The sequence below is a fragment of the Felis catus genome, chromosome B1, assembly GCF_018350175.1.
Source record: "Felis catus isolate Fca126 chromosome B1, F.catus_Fca126_mat1.0, whole genome shotgun sequence".
NCBI lineage: Eukaryota > Metazoa > Chordata > Mammalia > Carnivora > Felidae > Felis > Felis catus.
The window spans coordinates 153,264,683-153,286,292 of NC_058371.1; the positions used below are offsets into that span (position 1 = coordinate 153,264,683).

The window sequence follows — 21,610 nt, forward strand, 5'->3', positions numbered from 1 at the left end:
TTTTGTCATTAGAGTCAATAAAGCAATTTAGAAATTAATAACCATTTGTCTGTTCTAGATATGGCTTCATGAATTTTAAACAGTATTAGAAATTGCTATTTTACATCTTTTGTCAAGCAATGGTCTGCTATTATCAGTGACAGATTAAAACTAGTTGGTTTTTTTTAAATTGAGTAATGCATATGTAATTTCTTAGCAGTTAATAACTGTATGCTTAGTGAAATATTGAAATGTCTTAATATATTTTCTCAAGTGTAATTTAAGACAGAAAAAGTATAAATTAATATGTTCAATTTTATTGAATGTTCTAACAGGTGCAACTTGTGTCCAGCAAAATACAGTGTCACTAGTATTCATAGATCTATTCATAGTAGTTTGTCTTCTTAAAAAACATTTTTTTTCTTGTTAGTGGTAAAACTTTTTATTCCAAATCTGGTGTATGGAAACGTATTCTATCAGGGCCGAAAGAGAGAGAGAGACACAGAATCTGAAGCAGGCTCCAGGCTCTGAGCTGTCAGCACAGAGCCTGACATGGGGCCTAAACTCACAAGCTGTGAGATCATGACCTGAGTGGAAGTCAGACACTTAACCAACTGAGCCACCCACACACCCCACAGTAGTCTGTCTGCTTTATGGCATGTGATAAGAATTTCCTCCCCCTTCAAAGTTAGGCATGGCCATGTGATATTTTGGGCCATATAATATGACTGGAGATGATTCTTATTCTTTCTGGAAGGATATTTAAGAGCTTATACATGATTATCCATGTAAGTTTTTTTTTTCCCCTTTGTTCTGGTGATGGTGGGAGAATATGTGATAGCTGTCCTTGTCATTTGGAATCCTTTGATCATTAAGATTAATAGAGCTCCCTTGCTAACCCAGATAAGGCATATGGTGTGGGAGCAAAATCACCTTTTTTTTTTTTTTTTGTATCAAGTCACTGTGATTTTCAGGTTTTGTTTAGTCTTAGTGCCTCTTGACCTTGATATGGCTCAAAATATTTTGTCTCTTTTTTTTTTGGCTCAAAATATTTTGATTTAAAGGGCTATAGATTAAATTTTTATTGAGGGTTATAAGTAAAGGTGGTTGATTTTTATGTATGTAGCTTACAGTATAAATGCTTCCCATCTCCTATAATAGGATTCTTAGAAATATAAGTAGATACTAAAATGTTCAGTATATCTTACTGTTCGGTGTTTAGAGACATAATACTTGATAAATGTCCCTGTATATGATTATAAAATAATAGTTATTATTTTATGTGTATATTATAGTATAGGAATTTTTTGTTATTTTTTTATCTTGTTTAGTCCTTCAAACAACTCTCTAAGGTAATTGTTTTCAGTATATGCCTTAGTTCAGGCTGCCATAGCAAAATACCATATACTATATGTTTTAAAAAACAAATATATTTTCTCACTATTCTGGTGGCCCAAATTCAAGATCTAAGTTCCAGCCTATTTGGCTTCTTCCTTGTTAGCAGACAGCCACCTTCTTCTAGCTGTAGCCTCACACAGCAGAGAAAGAGTGAGCAAGCTCTCCAGTGTCTCTTCTTACAAGGTCATAATCCTATTGAATTATAACCTTATTTAACCTTAACTACGTCTTTAGTCCAAGTGTAGCCACATTGAAGGTTAAGACTAGACATGTGAGTTTGGAGCACACATAATTCATTCCCTAACAGTATATATATGTCTTTCTTTTATTTACTTATTTTATTTTTTTTTTTGCTTCCATCCTTTCTTTTTTCCTTCAACCTTTCCTTTCTTAATCCCTTTCAACCATTAGTACTTTAAGCCACTTTTTGTTAGTTTTTAAAAATTTTCATGCCAAATAGTAATGAGGTGGTCTTGATTTAGTCAGCATCACACAGCTAGTTAATCCAGGTATTTGACTCTTGCTTTTATTATTTTTTTCTAATATCCACCTTTATGAATATGACAATATTTTGTTTTTTCTTTTTTAGTATTCTCATATTCAAAATTTATATAATGTATCTGATTTTGTGTGCAGTTGCCTTTTTTATAGGGTAAAGGTCACGCACAACATGACCTTTTTTTTTTCCTTTTTTTTTTTTTGAAAAAAATTTTTTTCAACGTTTATTTATTTTTGGGACAGATAGAGACAGAGCATGAACGGGGGAGGGGCAGAGAGAGAGGGAGACACAGAATCGGAAACAGGCTCCAGGCTCTGAGCCATCAGCCCAGAGCCCCACGCGGGGCTCGAACCCACGGACTGCGAGATCGTGACCTGGCTGAAGTCGGATGCTTAACCGACTGCGCCACCCAGGCGCCCCGACCTTTTTTTTTTCCTTAAGTGAAGGGAAAGGAGAAACTTTTCTATTTAGTTCTTTCCTATTACTGAGGATATGAGCTATGAGAAAATGTTTCTATGGATTTAGTACAAAGCATAATCAGACGCAGTTCCTCTTCTGACACAAAAGTAATTTAAAAGTAAATTATATAATTAGTCAAAACAAAACTCATTAATTCAGTTATAGAAAATAAAATAATTATGCCAATCTACTCAATTTTCATCACTCTGTGAGTCCATCAACTATTAGGCATGTGTTATTTTACATATTACCATAAAAATACTGCCAATCAAAAAATAAGTACATTGTTCTTATGTAAAATTTTATTTATAATTATTGGACAAGTTATGTTAGCCTAACACGTGAAATTCTTTACATATGTCATTCTTGTGCAGAGATTAAAAACTTATGCAAAATTCACTGCTTAATATATTCCTCAAATTTCAGAGTGCCAAGTTTATGTGTTTGTGAGCAATACCAACTATGTCCAAGCTGCTAGTAGTGATTGTAGGATGCCATTGGATTTGAGATACATTTCAGTTTCAAATATGAAAAAAATATGAAGCTTGTACATTTTAGAATCTGTAAAAGGTGGTATTTATACATTCCTTTTTTTTCTAAGTTTATTTATTTTGAGGGAGGGGAATAGCATGAACTGGGGAGGGACATAGAGAGAAAGAGAGAGAATCCCAAGCTGGCTCTGCTCTGTCAGTGCAGAGCCTGATGCGGGGCTCAAACTCACCTACTATGAGATCATGACTGAAGCTGAAATTAAGTGTGAGATGTTTAACCGACTGAGCCACCCAGGTGCCCCTCCATTTTTGCTTGTTTTGTAAGTAAACTTGATATCACATGTTGGCTCCTATTATGCATGTTACTTTGACTTAAAAATGATTATTTACTTCAGAATCAAACATTGTGATAGAAATCTAAGAAGGATAATGTAATGCTTAATTTTATATGACAACCTGACAGGCTGGTTAAACTTTGTATATGGTTAAACTTTGTAAATTTTATATGACAACCTGACAGGCTGGTTAAACTGAGTATGTCTGTGAGGCTATTTCTCAATAACATTAACATTTTCATCAGCAGACCAAGTAGATTCCACTCCCCTAGTGTGGGCAGGCCTCATCTAATATTTTTAAGCCTGAGTAGAATAAAAGATGGAGTAGGAAATAATTTTCAATCACAATTGAATTAAACTAGCAATCAATAACAGAAAAATAAATGGGCAAAAGTAATGGAGAATAAATAACACACTTCTAAGTAACATGGGCTTCAAAGAAGAAATCTCAAGACAAATTTTAAAATATTTTGAATGAAATGAAAATGAAAACACAATTTATCAAAATGTGTGAGATATAGTGAAAATAGTACTTGAAGAGAAATTCATAGAACCGAATACATATGTTAGAAAACAAAAATATCTAAAGTAAATAATCTAAGTTTCCACCTTAGGAAACTAGAAAAAGAAAGAAAGTTAAATCCAAAGCAATTTGGAAGAAAAGAAATAATATTGGAGAAGAAATCAATGATATTAAAAAAAAATAGAGAAATTCAAAGAAACCAAAAGCTGATTCTTTGAAAAGTACAATAGAATGGATTAACCTCTAGCCAAGCAAACTAAGAAAAAAAGGACACAAATTACTAATATCAGAAATTAAAGACAGGATATCAGTATAGATACCATGGACGTTAAAAGCATAAGAAAGGAATATTATGAACAACTCTAATGCTCACAAATTTGATAATCTAGAGAAAACAGACCTATTCCTTGAAAGATGCTATCTGTCAAAACTCACATAGGAATAGATGATTTGAGTAAGCTTTTATCAATTAAATAAACTGAATCAATATTAATAAGGTTATTAGACAGAAAACAACGGGCACAAAAGGGGTCACTGGTGAACTCTACCAAACATTTAAGGAAAAACTGTACCAAGTCCTTATAATCTCTTTCAGAGGATAGAAGCAAAATGAGTATTTTTTTTTACTCATTGTATGAGGCTAACATTACCCTAATACCACAACCAGGCAAAGAGCTTGCAAAAAGAGAAAACTACAGACTAATATCTTTCATGAACAGATATATAAATCATCAACAAAATCTTAGCAAAACACATCCAAATACTGTCTAGCTAGCTAGCTATACTAATTATATACAGTTATATGGTTATACATATACCATACACACACCATGACAAACTGGGATTTATCCCATGTATGCAAGGTTAGTTCAACATTACAAAATCAATTAATGTAAACCACCCCATCAGCAGATTAAAAAAAAAAGTCACATAATCATATCAGTAGTTGCAAAAAAAAAAAACAAAACTTTGACAAAATCCAACACTTATTCATGATAAAATCTCTCAGTAAATTAGGAATAGAGGGGAACTTTTTCAACTCAGTAAGCATAATCTACAAAAACTACAGAATAGACAGAAAGATCAATAGAACAGAATAGAGAACCCAGAATAGAACCCTGTGAATATAGTCAGTAGGTCTTTCACAAAAGAGTGAAAGCAACACAGTGGAGCAAAAATGATCTTTTCAACAAAAAGTGAAAGAACAACTAGACATCCACCTGCAAAACAAATGAGTCTAGACACAGACCTTATACTCTTCACAAAAGTGAACTCAAAATGGATCATAGACATGAATGTAAGCAACTTTATAATACTCCTAGGAGAGAACATAGGAGTAAGCCTAGATGACCTTGGCACACAGATGTAAACATATTTTTACAATATTATTGGGTATATTCCCAATGCTGTACTTCTCAAAGCTGTGATTTATTTTATAATTGGAAGTTTGTATCTCTGAGTCCCCATCACCAATTTCACCCATCCTCTCACCCCCTCCTCTCTAGCAACCACCAGCTTGTTCTCTGTATTTATGAGAAGATATTTGCAAATGATGTATCTGATAAGGGGTTAATATGCAAAATATATTTAAAAACTTATACAACTGAACACACACACAAAAAATAATTTAAATTTAAAAATGAACAGAACTGAATAGACATTTTTTTTTAACGTTTATTTATTTTTGAGACAGAGAGAGACAGAGCATGAATGGGGGAGGGTCAGAGACAGGGAGACACAGAATCTGAAACAGGCTCCAGGCTCTGAGCTGTCAGCACAGAACCCGATGCGGGGCTCGAACTCACGGACCGCGAGATTATGACCTGAGCCGAAGTCAGCCGCTTAACCGACTGAGCCACCCAGGCGCCCCAGAATAGACATTTTTCTAAAGAAGACATACAGATATCCAACAGACACATGAAAAGATGAGTAACATCACTTATCAGGGAAATGCAATTCAAAACCACAATGAGATATCACTTCACTAAGAAAAAAGTGTTGGTAGGATTGGAGTAAAGGAAACCCCCTTGCACTGATAGTGGGAATGTAAATTGGAGCTACCAAAATGAAAAACAGTGTGAGTGTTCTTCAAAAAATCAAAAATATAGGGGCGCCTGGGTGGCGCAGTCCGTTAAGCGTCCGACTTCAGCCAGGTCACGATCTCGCGGTCTGTGAGTTCGAGCCCCGCATCAGGCTCTGGGCTGATGGCTCAGAGCCTGGAGCCTGCTTCCGATTCTGTGTCTCCCTCTCTCTCTGCCCCTCCCCTGTTCATGCTCTCTCTCTCTCTGTCCCAAAAATAAATAAAAGTTGAAAAAAAAATCAAAAATATAATTGCCATATGATCTAGTAATTCCACTACTGGATATTTACCAAAGAAGACTAACAAACAAACAAAACTCTAATAATGTCTTTTTCATGAGTAAGCCTTGTTATAGAGAATGCACTGGGCATGTTCCAAAATGGTTACTTTTCCCCTTTCCCTGTCAAAGACTTGACACTATTAATTACTTTTTCATCATGAGAACCTGATAAAATTCTTGAAAGTAAAACCTAGGAAAGTGTGGGTAACTTTGTAAAATTACAGTAGCTACTAATTTCTCACTTTCATGCTAGTCCACATTCAGTCTCTAGTTATTCGACAGCATTGCCATTTATGTGCACCTACCAGTTTATGGCCCTAGCATTCTCTTCCATGTAAGCTGATCCCATTTGTGTTTCTTGCACTAATCTGTTTGTCCTGACTTTCCCTACTACCTCAGTTCTCTGATAGGTACAAAAAGTTGTTGATTCTTAGTTTGTTTTCAGCTCTTTTTCTTGCTATAAGCAAAGGAGGGACAGTTTGCAAGCTCTTTTCATGTTGAAGCAGGCACATAAAGTTTACTGCATTTGACCATTTCACTTTTCTATACATTTACATGTAAACACACACACACACACACACACACACACATATGTGTGTGTATATATATATATATATATATATATATAGTTTCAACATATATATAAGCATATATACATATATAAGCATATATACACATATATAGTTTCAAAATATATATTACTTCTCCTTCTAGTATTTTAATTATGAATATCTAAAATTTATAACATTGCACCATAGTGTGTGTATATATATAGTGTGTGGTGAGTGTGTGTGTATGTGTGCATACACTATACATATAACTAATATATATTAATATATAATATAAATTGCATGTCAACTATATTTTAATAATAAAAAATTAACAAATACTTTACTGTAGCCTTATCTCACATAGTTGAGAGAGAAATTACCCAACTCCAGTTGTCTCTAGTTTCTTGTCTCATGTAAGGGGAGGGATCTGACAAAAATGTTAGGATAGGGAAGATAAGAAATACTTGTAAAGATTACAGCCCAGAACCACAGGCCCACTAAAAGACTGACATTTAATCATTATATTATATTAAGGAATGTTTCCTCTCCTCCACTTCTTACCACCACCACAACAGGGCACTGTATGATAACAGAAGATCAGCTGGAAGAGCTATAATACTGAGGCTTTTTAGGATCCTCTCAGGAAAACCAAAGATGATAGGGAAGACAGAAATAAGGACACTAGAGGAGTTTGAAGCCCTCATTATCTACAGCTATAGGAAATGTGAAACATAGCCCTACTCTTCTCTGGATTAACATAAAATCTAACATCAAATACTTATTTACTTCAGTTTCTATTGTCCTATATATCATGAAGGCTTTTTAACTAAAGATAGAAAAAATATAAGTCATGCTAAGAGACAAGAAGAAAAGCCTCAGAGACAAAGCAAGAATCAAAATCAAATTTGAATATGATACACATTTTGGAATTATTGGACATAATATTTAAAATAACTGTGACTGATATTTTAAGGACTCTAATGTAAGAGGTAGACAACACGTAATGATAACAAATGAGACATGCAAGCAGCAAGATGGAAACAGTAAGAAAGACTAAAATTATATATATATATATGAAATTATATACACTGGATGGGGAATGAAAACTATTCTCATAGGCTCATCAATGGATAGGGTATACCATAGCAAAGAATGAATGAGATTAAAGTTGTATCAGTAGAAAATTACAAACTGAAATATCAAAAGAGGAAAACATGAATGAAAAAAAGAACATCTGAAAACTATGGAGTAACTTTACAAGTGTTAGATAGCCACAATTGAAATAGTAAAGAAGAAAAAAAAAGATGAAGAAGGAAAAATATTGAAGTATTAAGTCCAATAGCTTTGAAAATTAATCTCCAACCCCAAAGTACAGATCTAGGAATCCCAGGGAATTTATATATCTACATCTAAATTTAGATATATCCTATTTAAACTGCAGTGAAATAAGACCAGAGGGAAACTTAAAAGAAAATGGGGAGTAGGTAAAGAAAAACTTTGCCAATAAAAGGAACAGGTTAGAAATTATAGTGGGACATTTGCCAGAATCCTAGCATGCAAAAGAGGGTGGAGTGAAATATAAAGTGTTGAAAGAAAAAAAATAGAATTCTACATCCAGGGAAATTATTCTTCAAAAGTGAAGGAAAAATAGGGGCATCTGAGTGGTTCAGTCAGTTAAGTGTCTAACTTTTGATCTCAGCTCAAGTTTTGATGAGTTAGGCTTATGAGTTCAAGCCCTGCATTGGGCTCTGCGTTGGGTGGAAAGCCTATTTAAAACAAATAAAAATTAAAAAAAGAACTGAAGGGAAAATAAATTTTCAGACAAACAAGAACTGAGGAAATGTATTACATGTAATGAAAGAAATATTAAAAGATTTCTTCAGTAAGAAAATAATACTAGCATTCAGAAAATCTGGTCTATATACAAATTGGAAAAGTGTTGTATCATAATAAATATAGGTAAATAATTGTAATGATGTAGTGTGTAATTATAGCATATAAATAATTGAAATAAATGAGCACAATCTTTAAAGTCTCAAAGAGAAGACAAAGAAATAATGTTATACGGCACATGTACTACACATGAAGTAGTATAAAGTTATTTGAAAATAGATTTGCTGTAATTGTACATTTCCAACTCCATGGCAAATACTAAAAATAAGAAAATAGAAAGACTATAATTGACATACTAATAGAATAGATATGATTAAGTTTCATAAAATGCTCAATTAGACCCTGAGAAAGCAAAAAAAAAAAAAAAAAAAAAAAGGAAAGAAAGAAAGAACAAGTGTAGCCAGGCAGTTAACAGCAAATGGTGTAAATATGGTAGATAAGAATCCAACTGTATCAATAATCACTAAATATTGTCTAAATACAATAATTAAAAGAAACAGTTTTTAAAGAGTGGATGAAAATAGAAATTCTAACTATATTTTGTGTACAAGAAACCTGCTCTTTATTTAAAGACACAGAAAATCAACAGTAAAGTAGCAGTTATACCATGCTCTAAAAGAAAGCTGGAGTAGCTGTATTAATTTCAGAGAACGCAGAATTCAGAACAAGGAAACTTAACAGAGGTAAGAAAGGTATTATATGAAGATCTTCATGTAATAGGTCCCTAAGGAGATCCCAAGAAGACTTAAATCTTTAAAGTGTATGCTCTTAATAACAGAGCATCAAAATGTGTGCATAAAACAGGAAAAAAAAGAAAGGAGATTTATATAAATCCACTATTAGATATGCAGACTTCAATATCTTCTTTAGGAATTACTTGGTCCATAAGAAGAAAATCAGCAAAGTATAGTTAACTTGAAGAGCATAAATAAACAGTATAAATCAACTTGATTTAATCAACATTTTTGGAGTATTCTATTCAAAAACAGCAAAATACACATTCTTCCCTGGCTTATGTGAGACAGTCACAAAGATATACCAAATTAGGGGCCATATAATACACATTAACATATTTAAAAAGAAATATAAATTATATAAAATAAGTTCTCAGGGGACAATTAAACTGTAAATTATTAACAGAAAGGCATTTGAAAAAATCCTAAAATATTTGGATATTGAACACATGTCTTCATAACACATAAATCAAAATAGAGGGCTCAAGAGAAAGTTTTAAGAAATAGCTACATAAAAATACAACTTAAAATGTGTAGTATGCAGCAGAAGCAGTGTTTACAGGGAAATTTAAGAATTACTGTATGTATTAGAAAAGAAGGAATGTCTAAAATCAACAATTTAACTATCCACTTTAGGAAACCAGAGGAAGAAGCACAATGTAAGAACAAAGCAAGATGACGAAAAGTAAATAACAAAAACTAGAGACTAAATCAATGAAATTTAAAACAGAATCAATAAAACCAAAATCATCCTTGAAAAGTTTACTAAAATAGATAAATCTCTAGCCAGAATAACTGGGAGCAAAAGAGAGAAGACACGCATTACTAATACCAGAAATGAAATGAGCATACTCATTCCTAAGCCTTCATTTTAAAATATTCTTTTTCCAATAAAAGGAATGACAGTTCCTTTAAGAAGTTGATTCCAGGGCTGCAGTAGGAAATTACAACATGAGCTTGAAGCATTTCATAGGCCAGAAAATAAGGAAGTGGTCAAAAAGCAAACATAATCTAAATTGAAGGGATATGTCAAAGGGACATAAGAGCAAATGAAGGAGCTCCCAATGACCAAAACTGGAACAATGTTAGCAACAAAATGAAGTAGTATTGGATTACAACTCAAAGTATACACTGCCCATGAGTCTATACTGATATAGATTAAGGATTGAATAAGGGAATAACTGAATAACAAATAATTGAATGAATGAGTAAATGAATAACAACCCTCCCTTATAGAAGAATTCCAAATAATTTCTGTTGAAGTAAACCATTAATCCTCACTCCTTAGGTGTAAGCTGAGGACTGGTTAATTTTACAGTGGAAAAGCCTGATAAATATATTCTCATCCAGGTGACGAAGGTCAATATCAATAGTAATAAGTCATTTTTATAATATGCACCCTTGATGTGATATGATGACAATGGCACTTTATGTTTTTGGTTGTCCTTTGAAAAATCTACAACCTCAGTCTAATCATGAAAAATATCAGAAAAATTCTAACAGACATTCTATAAAATACTTGATTATTCAAGGTCATCAAAATTGACAAAGCCATCAAAATTGGCAAGGTCATCACAAATAAGGGAAGTCTTAGAAACTGTCACAGCCAAGAGGAGCCTATGGAGACATGGTATAAAAATATAATGGGGTATTTGTGATGAAATTCTGGAGCAGAAAAAGGTAAAACATTGAAGAAATATGAATAAACTATGGACTTTAGCTAATAATACAATGTTATTTCGTTAATTTAACATATGAACTATACAAGTATGTTGAGGGTATACGTAAGTGAGATTTAATCTAGGGAAGTCAGAGTAGATGATCCCAAGGAAATAAAATTTGAACAGAATTATGAAAGCCAAATAGAAGTTACTTAGGCATGGGGGAGAGCAGAGGAAGAAACCTCTGTAACAAATCCTTGAAAGAAGATGGTATTTTTGAAAAACTGGAGGAACGTTGGGCTGGTGCACACTGATTAAAGGAGATACTGATGTGAGATAAAGTAGAGAGGTGAGTAACTGTAGCAAATTTGTAAAGCATGTTAAGGATTTTATTTATAATACTTAGAACAACACCAAACTGTAGAAGAGTTACAACAGGATTATGTCTCCTATTCAGCTTGATTCAGAAGGTCATAAGCAAGATGAAAGTTCAAGGTTGGCTATTAAATTTGGGAAAATTGAGAACACACAGAAGAATCTGATTTACAAACATAGTGACCTCACCATTGTTGCCATAAATTAATTCTTAGAGCAAATAAATTGTCACCAAAGGATTTTTTTTGGCATACTATTTTTCCCCTAGGAAAATGTTCTAATAACATCTTAGATTCTTTTTATTACGTTGAGTTTTATTTTTTCAGCATGACAATATTATTGAAATATTTAATTTAATTTCCAAGGGGGTGTCTGTCTCCATACAATTTAAATTATTCTCATTTTATATATCCAAGAAAGACTAATTCTTATGGAATTTCAAGAATGGATATAGTGGAATTGAGACATAAGTTGTTGGTTGGTGACATTTGAATGGAAAGATTCTGTTGAATAATGGAACCAAAAGTAAGGTGGTTGATAAATAAGGGATTAGAGGGGCAGGTTGTATGAGGAACTAATGAAGAGACTATTCATTTGAGACATCTAGCAATGAAAGAAGACAGGTTGCTAAGTAAGTTGCTCGGTGAAGAATAAAGTCAATGAACTGGAGCTTATTTGCACAAGGAAGTGTGAAAAAAATTCAATTTTAACTAGAACTGGAAGTAGAATCTTATGCACATGTGCTCAAGAAGATAAAACTTAAGGACTAAGAGACTGATTTCTCTTAAGTGCCTGATTAACAAAAAATTGATAATATTGGAATTTTCTTGAAGCACGGGAGGTTGATCCTAAGTTGTCTCATATTAACCTTAAGAAGTTTTGCCAAAGGCATGATTGGGAGATGACCCAGGTTAGGTTGGGCCTACAAAGTGGGCTGACTTGAGATTTGTTTGTGTAACTGTACTCATTGTGTAGGGGAACATTTTCAAGGCTGGTCTTAATTTGGTTTTGAATTAACTGACTCCAACTGAGCTCTCCACTTTTTTATATCCCCCATAAATACAACCTACCCCAAACTCTCAGTGGACTTGCCTATGATTTCCCATAGTTTGCTTGTCCCTCATTACAATCCCTCTGCTATTCCCAAATAAACTCATTTGCTAGTAAAGTAGCTGGCTATTTTATTTTTCAGGTTGACATCACATGCTGTCAGAGAAGTGGGATCTAGAGAAGACCCCCAACACCAGTGAGGCTGGTGAGCAAGCAGGTGCTGGTACCCACAGAACTTATTCAGTTCACTGCTTTCTTGCTGACTCTGGATTTCAAAGGTAAGTCTCCACCGATTTTGAGCTCTACTGTCTGCATTTTGAGCTCACCAGATTTATTTGAGATCTCTTTTTATGAAGGCATCACCTTTTCTAGTGAGTACTGTTCTTGTGTTGAAGCTTCTCAGTAAGTCAACAGTGGAGAAAATATATGGTTCCTGGTGTTTTGGAACATTTGGTGGATAACAAGCCCCCTCAGTTAAAACATCTTAGGAACCTAAAGGCTAAGATGAGCCCCATCTGGTCTGTGGACCAGGAGGATTTTGTGTCTTTTTGGAAAATGGGTGAACTTTTGGAATTGTAGTGGATACTTAAGGGAAACTTCAACCTAGATAAGTCCACCCTTAAAGTAGGGGATTCCAAACCTCTCAGAGACATCAGAATACATTCTTTGATTAGTGTGCAGAAGCTTCTAAAAGACAAAATAACTTTTAGAAGCTTGTAAAAGGATCCTTACATCATACTAAGTTAAGCCAAATGATGGATATTCATTAAATATCTAAATTATTTCCAAATAAGACAAACATTAAATCCTAAAAATGTTTAGCTACTTTTGGCTTTTTAATTTCTACAGTGAGAAAAAAAAATTAGGTCTATTAGTAAGTGTGTTTTGTACTACACACACACACACACACACAATTACTACGAGGAAGAAGAGCTGAAATTAGAAAAGGCCATTCTGTTCTCCACAATTCTCTGCCACTATCAGGACTGGCAGAACAGGTGGGAAAGCAGGATAAATCAGAGATGTTAGTGTGTTATTTTACAATGCTAGGAGGACACAAAATGCCATGGATTAAGATCCGGGCAATTGTGACAAAGCTTGATTAGGATGCTAAAGGGTGGAATCTCTGCAAAAGAGTTAAGAATGAAGAGGAGGATGTTATGGTGATTGCTGAGAAAATGGGTTAAAGAGTTTAAGGTTTAAGGAAAGTACGATGTGTGTTGTGGGTTAAAGAAGGTATGAGGAATGGAAATGTGTTTTTGTTGAAGGAATGTGTTTTGTTGTTTTAGTAGCCTCACTTATAAAGTGATAATTATTCTACCTATGTATAGGACTATTAGAATGATTAAATGCAAAGCACTTACTTAGATCATAATGTAATTACTACATAAATGCTTATTATTTTATTGTTACTGTTAAAAAGAAAACCACAGGCACAAAATGACATAGCTTAGTTCAAGTCACCTAACTGTAGTTTCAACTCTCCAGTAATGTAACCTTTAACCAGTCAACATGGAACTTCCTGGTCAATACAAGGAAATTTACTGACAGACTCCTCCATTCTCCTTAGGGCGATCTTGTGTAAATAATGCATTCTGTATTACTAAACTCCCTTCCTTCCTTCCTTCCTTCCTTCCTTCCTTCCTTCCTTCCTTCCTTCCTTCCTTCCTTCCTTCCTTCCTTCTTTTCTTCTCTTTCTTTCATGTTCTCTCTCTGCCTGTACAAACTTCCCTTTTGTTTAGCTCATCAGGGCTGCTTGCTAGATGGGATGCTGATCATTTTTTAATCCTTTAATGAAGCCAATTAGATCTTTAGATTTATTTGATTGAATTTTGGTTTTTAACACCATTGCCATTATTTTGTTGTTATTATTATTATTGATGGAAAAGTTTTTATTATTACCTTTTCTGTTTGTTTGCTTGTTTGTTTTTTCTTTTAATCTGGATACCCTAAACAAGCCAGATGATCCACCTGCCATTGCTTCAGCCTAGCTTTCTAGAGCAGCAACTGTCCCCAGGCCCTCATGTTCCCCCCAGATATATCACAACTGAATCTTGCTAACTGGCTCATGATGAACCTGTGGACGGAAAGCTGTAGTACACCTTGGGCTCTGCAGTGTGCTCACCACCCATTCACAAGTTCAAAGTGCTGGAGAGTTGCACCACCCTCTGTGGTGAACCTTTGACCAATGGAAAATGAAGAGTATAAGATTAGGAGTAATAGTTCCCTTATTTCTATTACGATACAGTGTATACAGTTTCACAAGTGTACAGTCCCAGAAATCTAGGAATTAATTGCCTTTACCAGATACCAGCTTGAAAACACATCTTCCAAATGGCTCACTTTCCCTTTTATTGGATTCTTTGTAGAGGATATATTCTTATATTTGTGGGAAAAGTGTGTACCCTCTTCTATGAACTATTCATTTTCATTCCTCATTTTTCTAACATGTATTTTTTTTCTTATTAATGTATGGGGCCTTTTTAAATACTATGGATATTAGTATTTCTGCATTTATATTTGGCAATATTTTATGCCACAGGTTACTGCTTTTTACTTTTATGTATGAAGTCTCTTCTTGTCTTGCTATTTTTGTTTAATTTTATGTAGTAATATATGTTAATATTTTTCTTAATAATTTTGGATTTTTATGACTAGTTTTAAGTTATAGCACATGTTGATTTTTTACTTGTTTAACTTCAACAATAATTAAGACAATTACATGAATTTTCATACTGACTTACTAAAATAGTGAATTATAGTAATCATCTTTTTTTCCTGGAGCAAAACCCACTGTGTCAGGGTACATGATTCTTCAAGTTCTAATTATATATTCTTTTCTTCTTCATTTATAATGATTATGTTCATGTTAATTAAACGTACAGGATTTTTTAATTGAATGCTGGCTCTGTAAATTCTGTAGAAATTTTCATTCTTTCTCAAGGCTTTTCAACAGTGTAAGTGGTTTCTGAATTATTTGTTTATAGTATGAATGTAATAATTAAATTGTGACATTTTCAACAAATTTTCTGCATCATATTTTCAAAGGGCAGTTAGCTTTCTAAAATATATCTGATGCAGGCAAGCAGAGTCCAAGAACTCAGGGGAGGATCCCACAGGACCAGCCAAGAGGGTCTTTGACTTCATGCAGGATAAAAATCAAGCAAAAGCCAGAGAAAGTGAAAACAGAGTTCATTGAATAGTGTCAGTGATGCATAGAGAATAGCAGAAAGAGTGTCTAGGAGACTCAGAAAGGAAAGGAAAATGAGTCTCTTTATTGCTTGAGGCTAGGGGTTTATATTAGAAAACATCTAGGGTACTCATTCCTCCAGAAAATCAGGGTAGGGTCCAATCAAAGGAGACTGTCAGGTGAACAATAGGTGTTAATCCTTAAATTACCAAAAGTAGGGGTATGGATGTCATTATTAACCAAGTTTTGTTTGAAGCTAATGTCTTGAAACATATTTGAGATCTGGCTCTTAGGTGTTATCAGGTGTTTGGGGCCTAGGACAAAAGTCAGAGAATGATTAACTTCCTTGCTTCCTTGTTGATGTCAGAACATAGCTTATTTGGCTTATTCAGAGGCAAAATATGGAACATGAGGAAATGGGGTCTAAGAGAAAACCAGCAGAGACAGAGCCTTTCTAATGGAATCCCTTCAGTTTCCTCTCTCATATCCCTTGTTTTCTCCATGTTTAATGGCTACTGTTTTTTTTTTCCTTTTGATAAATTAATACTTTAAGAGTCATGTAATGAAAACCAGAACTATTTGAAGGCAGTGGAAAAGATTTGTTTTTATATTTCTTCATTACTTCAGATAAAGCCCTAACACCTATGTGACACTTAATATATAGCTAATTAATTTACATATGTGCAACTTGTAGATTGCTTTGCCTTGCTTTTGAAGGTTAGCCTGCTACATTTAATTATTTATTTAATGAAATTTACTTTTATCAAGTCATATATGTGTATATTAACAAGTCAGATACTAAGAAAGAACATAGATGTGAGTCTTCATCTTTTTTTTTTCATTCTTTGTGTTTAGCACTTGGTATGCCCTTGCAGTTGCTATACAGCTGCCCTTATCTGTCTCATCCTTCTGGTACTTCCAGTGGGCAATGCTTAACTCCCTAGTGAACTCTGTATGCCTTATCTATGTTCTTTCTTGTGTTTATTTTCTATGGTTATGTTTTTAGCTGGTTTCTTGATTTTATTTTTCATCTCATGTTTTCAATGTAAACAACAACAAAACCAGAAGTTATATTTCTTATGGAAAATCAATTTCTTCATTTTTGAAAATTTTGGGGACTTGTCTCTAGTTCTATGCATTTAACAGCTTCTGAAAATCATTCTAAAGTAATTCATTCAAATTGGGAATTTCACATTTTAATATTTTCTTCCTTTCTCTAAATTATTTATGTCCTAGTGTTTGGGTGTGTAGGTATAAGTAGGCATGCATGCATGCATGTGAGTGTGTGTGTGTGTGTGTGTGTGTGTGTGAGAGAGAGAGAGAGAGAGACAGAGACAGAGACAGAGACAGAGACAGACTGACTTGGTCATTCTTTTTTTATTAACATGAGTCTCATTCACCAGGTGATTGCTCATGATCTCTGATGGATATGCTCGCTGTCTGGAGCTCCTATGGGTGTGTACAACGATGCATCAGCCTCATTTGAGGTCCTATTTTTTTTAAATATAATTTATTGTCAAATTGGCTTCCATACAACACCCAGTGCTCATCTCAAGTGCCCTCCTCAATGCCCATCACCCATTTTCCCCCTCCCTCACCCCCATCCACCCTCAGTTTGGTCTCTGTATTTAAGAGTTTCTTGTAGTTTGCCTCCCTCCCTCTCTGTTTGTGACTATTTTTTCCCCTTCTGCTCCCCAGTGGTCTTCTGTTAAGTTTCTCAAGATCCACATATGAGTGAAAACATATGGTATCCTTCTCTGACTGACTTATTTCACTTAGCATAATACCCTCCAGTTCCATCCACATTGCTGCAAATGGCCAGATTTCATTCTTTCTCATTGCCAAGTAGCATTCCATTGTATATATAAACCACATCTTTATCCATTCATCAGTTGATGGACATTTAGGCTCTTTTCATAATTTGGCTATTGTTGAAAGTGCTGCTATAAACATTGGGCTACATGTGCCCCAATGCAACAGCACTCCTGTATTCCTTGGGGTGAATTCTTAGTAGTGCTATTGCTAGGTCATACAGTAGTTCCATTTTTAATTTTTTGAGAAACCTCCACAGTTTTCCAGAGTGGCTGCACCAGTTTGCCAACCTATGGAATGGGAAAAGATATTTGCAAATGACATATTGGATAAAGAGTTAGTATCCAAAATCTATAAAGAACTTACCAGACTCAACACCTGAAAAACAAAAAATCCAGTGAAGAAATGGGCAGAAAACATGATTAGTCACTTTTCCAAAGAAGACATCCAGATGGCCAACAGACACATGAAAAGATGCTCAACGTCACTCATCATCAAGGAAATACAAATCAAAGCCACACTGAGATACCACCTCACACTGCTCAGAGTGGCTAAAATGCACAAATCAGGAAACTAAAAATGCTGGTGAGGATGTGGAGAAATGGGAACCCTCTTGCACTGTTGGTGGGAATGAAGCCCTCTTTTGACTGACTTCCTCTTCTGTTGCTTTCCTTGCCTTTTTGGAATCTGTATACTCCCTCTCCTTACCATGTTTCTGAAATTCCAGCCTCATTTTCATGGGTGGATCTCCTCTAATTATTTTTTTAAATAGAGGAATGCAGTTTTTATACTCCTAAGTAAACTTTCAGGGGCTTGAGTGGATGGAGCTATGCTGAGAATTCAGCTTGAAGTCCTATACTTAAGCATGTTTTTTATGTACGAAGATTTCAGTTTGAAGTCATATGTTGTCTCAGAAGTTTAATGACAGACAGAAAAGTTTATATAAAATTATATACTTTGGTTAACTATTTATATGAAGGAACAGCACGACCTGAAATAAGAACTATTTTAAATTCTTATCATCATGCTCCATTTCTTAAAAGAAACATGATATGCCAATTATTAATTTGGTTAAGGACTCAGCCTAACAGATTATGTTTTAAAATCAATTATTTTAAATTCAAGACAGATAGACCTTCACAGGCCTTATTAAATATTATCTGAGCCAATTTCCTATTGTAGATTTAAAGAAAGTGAAACACTGAGAGCTTGTTTCATTTGTCCAAGAACACCTGGGTATTTCCCTGCAGACCTACGTCTAAAATAGGAAGATACAGAAACTTTTGGGAAAATAGAAATAGAAAATAGGAATTTTGGAGAAAAAGTTATAGAGCAAAGTTGGGTCTTTTGAGGTTGTTTTTTACATTGTGATATATTACTTATTTTATGATATAAGGTAGATCCTAAAAAACTTTAGATCATACCAACAATGGCCAGATTGTGTCCTTTCAAAATGTGTGTATGTATTAGAAAATGAGTAGGGCACCTGGTGGCTCAGTCATTAAGCATCTGCCTTCAACTCAGGTCATGATGTCACAGTTCGTGAGTTCGAGTCCCACTTTGGGTGAAAATATGTCATGGTGTCCATGAGATCCATAAAACGTAACCAACAGAGAAGGGAAATTTTATAAGTTATTAATCTATTGAGGAAGTTAATTTTTAAAAAGAATTACTAAAGAGCAGAAATGTAAGCTATAGCAATGGCAATCTATTTTTGATTCACATGATATCCAACCTTCTGAAAAGCATCAAATATAAAAGAATAGCTAAAAAGGTTTACTTTGCTTTGGGACCAGTTTACTGTAAATTATAGTCCACAGCAGCTATCTGAAATCATATCTAAAGTCAGGTATTTACTTGAGCTGCTACTTACAAGTGTTCATTCACTTTAAGAACAGAGCAGGGGCAACTGACAGGACCCCTTAAAAAAAAACATTTCTTTTAGACTTTGTTGTTATAGGTAAAAAGCCCATTCTCAAATGTCACTGTGGAACTAACCTGGTGCTTACAAAAGCAAGTAAAAAAGACTGGAACAGAGGAAATGTCTTTGCCATTGTAAAACATTATGTGAACAAAGTTGACTGACAATCATGCCCAAAAAGGAGTAACAACTCAGTTAAGTGTCTGATCTTGGCTCAGGTCATGATCTCACGGTCCATGAGTTCGAGCCCCACGTCGGGCTATGTGCTGACAGCTCAGAGCCTGGAGTCTCCTTTGGATTCTGTGTCTCCCCCTCTGTGCCCCTCCCTGCTCACTTTCTGTCTCTGAAAAATAAATGTTAAAAAAATTTAAATAAATAAATAAATAGGAGCAATAACTAGAACAAGACAAGAAAAGGTAGAAAAAGACAAGAAAAAGAAAATAACTAGAACAAGACAAGAAGGAGGAGAATCACTACTACCATCACCCAGAAATATTAATTGTAAAAACCCAAAAGCAGAAATGGAGGCAGGTCTCAGAAAAAGGACTATAATCAAGCAGAAACTGGAAAAGAATCCATATGCAAGAAGTATTTTCTTTTTGTATGCCATCTTATGTGTATGTGTGGAGGAGTTTACACACATTTGTCCTCTATTATCACAGTAGTGTTCTCTTCCTTTCAATGTATATGGAAATTTTCTTTGAGAATAAGATTTGTGATAAGGAAGACATTAATGAATTATACTCCTATTTATTTGATGGGTATAGATATGGTCTAATTCATTAAATATTTGTGTTAATTAAACGTATCAGACATTTTTATGCCTTCCAAAACATTTTTCCTGTCTAGTTTACTAGACAGACATATAAAGAGATTATTGGTATAATAAAGATATGTACAGGACCATATAGTACAATATGGAAAAGTGTTCATCCCTGATCAGCTAAGAGAATAAGTTTCATATAGGAAATAGCACAAGATAAGATAAAAGGAATGATGAGGATTGTTCCAGGTGAATAATGGTGGCAAATGGGATAAAGTGTGGTGGGGGTCTTACTTTGCTTCATTTTTTGGTGTGTATTTGGGAAGATTTCCACCAAGATGGTATATAGCAAATATTTCCCTAGGTATGATCACTTTAGATCTGTAATGATTAATGGTTTTACAACTGAATTACAAGATGAAATGGAAGGTATGCATATTAAGTTGAGGGAGAATATTTTTTAATGGAACAACTGGTCAGAAAGAATCTAGTCTAAGAGAATTTTCCCGCCACATTCAGCTTTTTCCTGATCAGGTTCAGTGGTGTCAGGCTGAAAGATAGTAGATTAAAAAGAGCTTTGGTTTCTGTATCTATTCTACTACCTCCCCACTATTTACATTTTATGAGATTCATGTTACCATCAGGAAAATGAAGCATGATCTTGGCCAAGCTGCTCAGTCTCTCTCTGCCACACTTTCCTAATTTCTCAAATGGGAAATTACAATAATACCTGGTTGTATAATTATTTCAAAAAATAAATGAGTTTAGTTAATAGAGCATTTAGATTTCAGTAAAGGTAAACTCTTATTTTTCTGTCTCCCCTCTCTCCTCCTCCTCATTAACTTTCCCTTATTCCTTAAATGACACTTGTGTTTTTAACAGACATTTGTTACTAAAAACCCATAGGACTTCACATAGCTCTATCATGAATATTTTCAGCTATTGAAGTGAGACACAAAATGGAAAAAAGAAATGTTGACTGAGCGACAACTGGTTAAACCACGTAAAATAAATTGTAAAACAAAAGCACAACTATTAAAAATTTTATTTGCCATTTGAAAACATAAGAAAGTTACTTGACTACAGATACTGCTTAGTATCCATCCTGCCAAAACTAAAGACAAAGATTGAACTCCAATATGGCATGATTCCCTAGAGAGGCCCACTAGCCACTCAGTGGTATATCAGATCCTTTCTGTCTGGGACAGAGCAGAGTTTGGACATCAATACAGTAGACAGATATTCTGAAAGGATTTGTTCTCTTCCTGTAATATTTCTGCTAGTACCACCATTTATGGACTTAAAGAATGTCTTATTCACTGTCATGGTGTTATGCACAACATTGTTTCCGATAAGGAAGTTATTTCACAATAAATGGCTTTGTGGTTTTTTTTTTTAATTTTTTAATTATGTTTCTTTATTTTTGAGAGGCAGAGAAAGACAGAGCGCAAGTGGGAGAGGGGCAGAGTGAGAGGGAGACACAGAATCCAAAGCAGGCTCCAGGCTCTGAGCTGTCAGCACAGAGCCCGACGCAGGGCTCAAAACCACGAACCGTGAGATCATGACCAGAGCTGAAGTCTGACCCTCAACCGACTGAGCCACCCAGGTGCCCCTAA

General features: G+C 34.4%; 1 long non-coding RNA gene across 3 annotated transcripts in view; it reads left to right on the plus strand.

Moving 5' to 3' along the window:
- The window catches only part of LOC109499140, a 294,496-nt gene that overhangs the window by 153,962 nt on the left and 118,924 nt on the right, over positions 1-21,610 (plus strand). For 2 of the 3 annotated variants that reach the window (XR_006597041.1, XR_006597040.1), the window contains one exon: positions 12,451-17,102. This is a non-coding gene — a long non-coding RNA (uncharacterized LOC109499140). Of the gene's footprint in view, positions 1-12,450; positions 17,103-21,610 lie in introns of those variants that run through there. The other variant, XR_006597042.1, reaches the window with a different exon arrangement.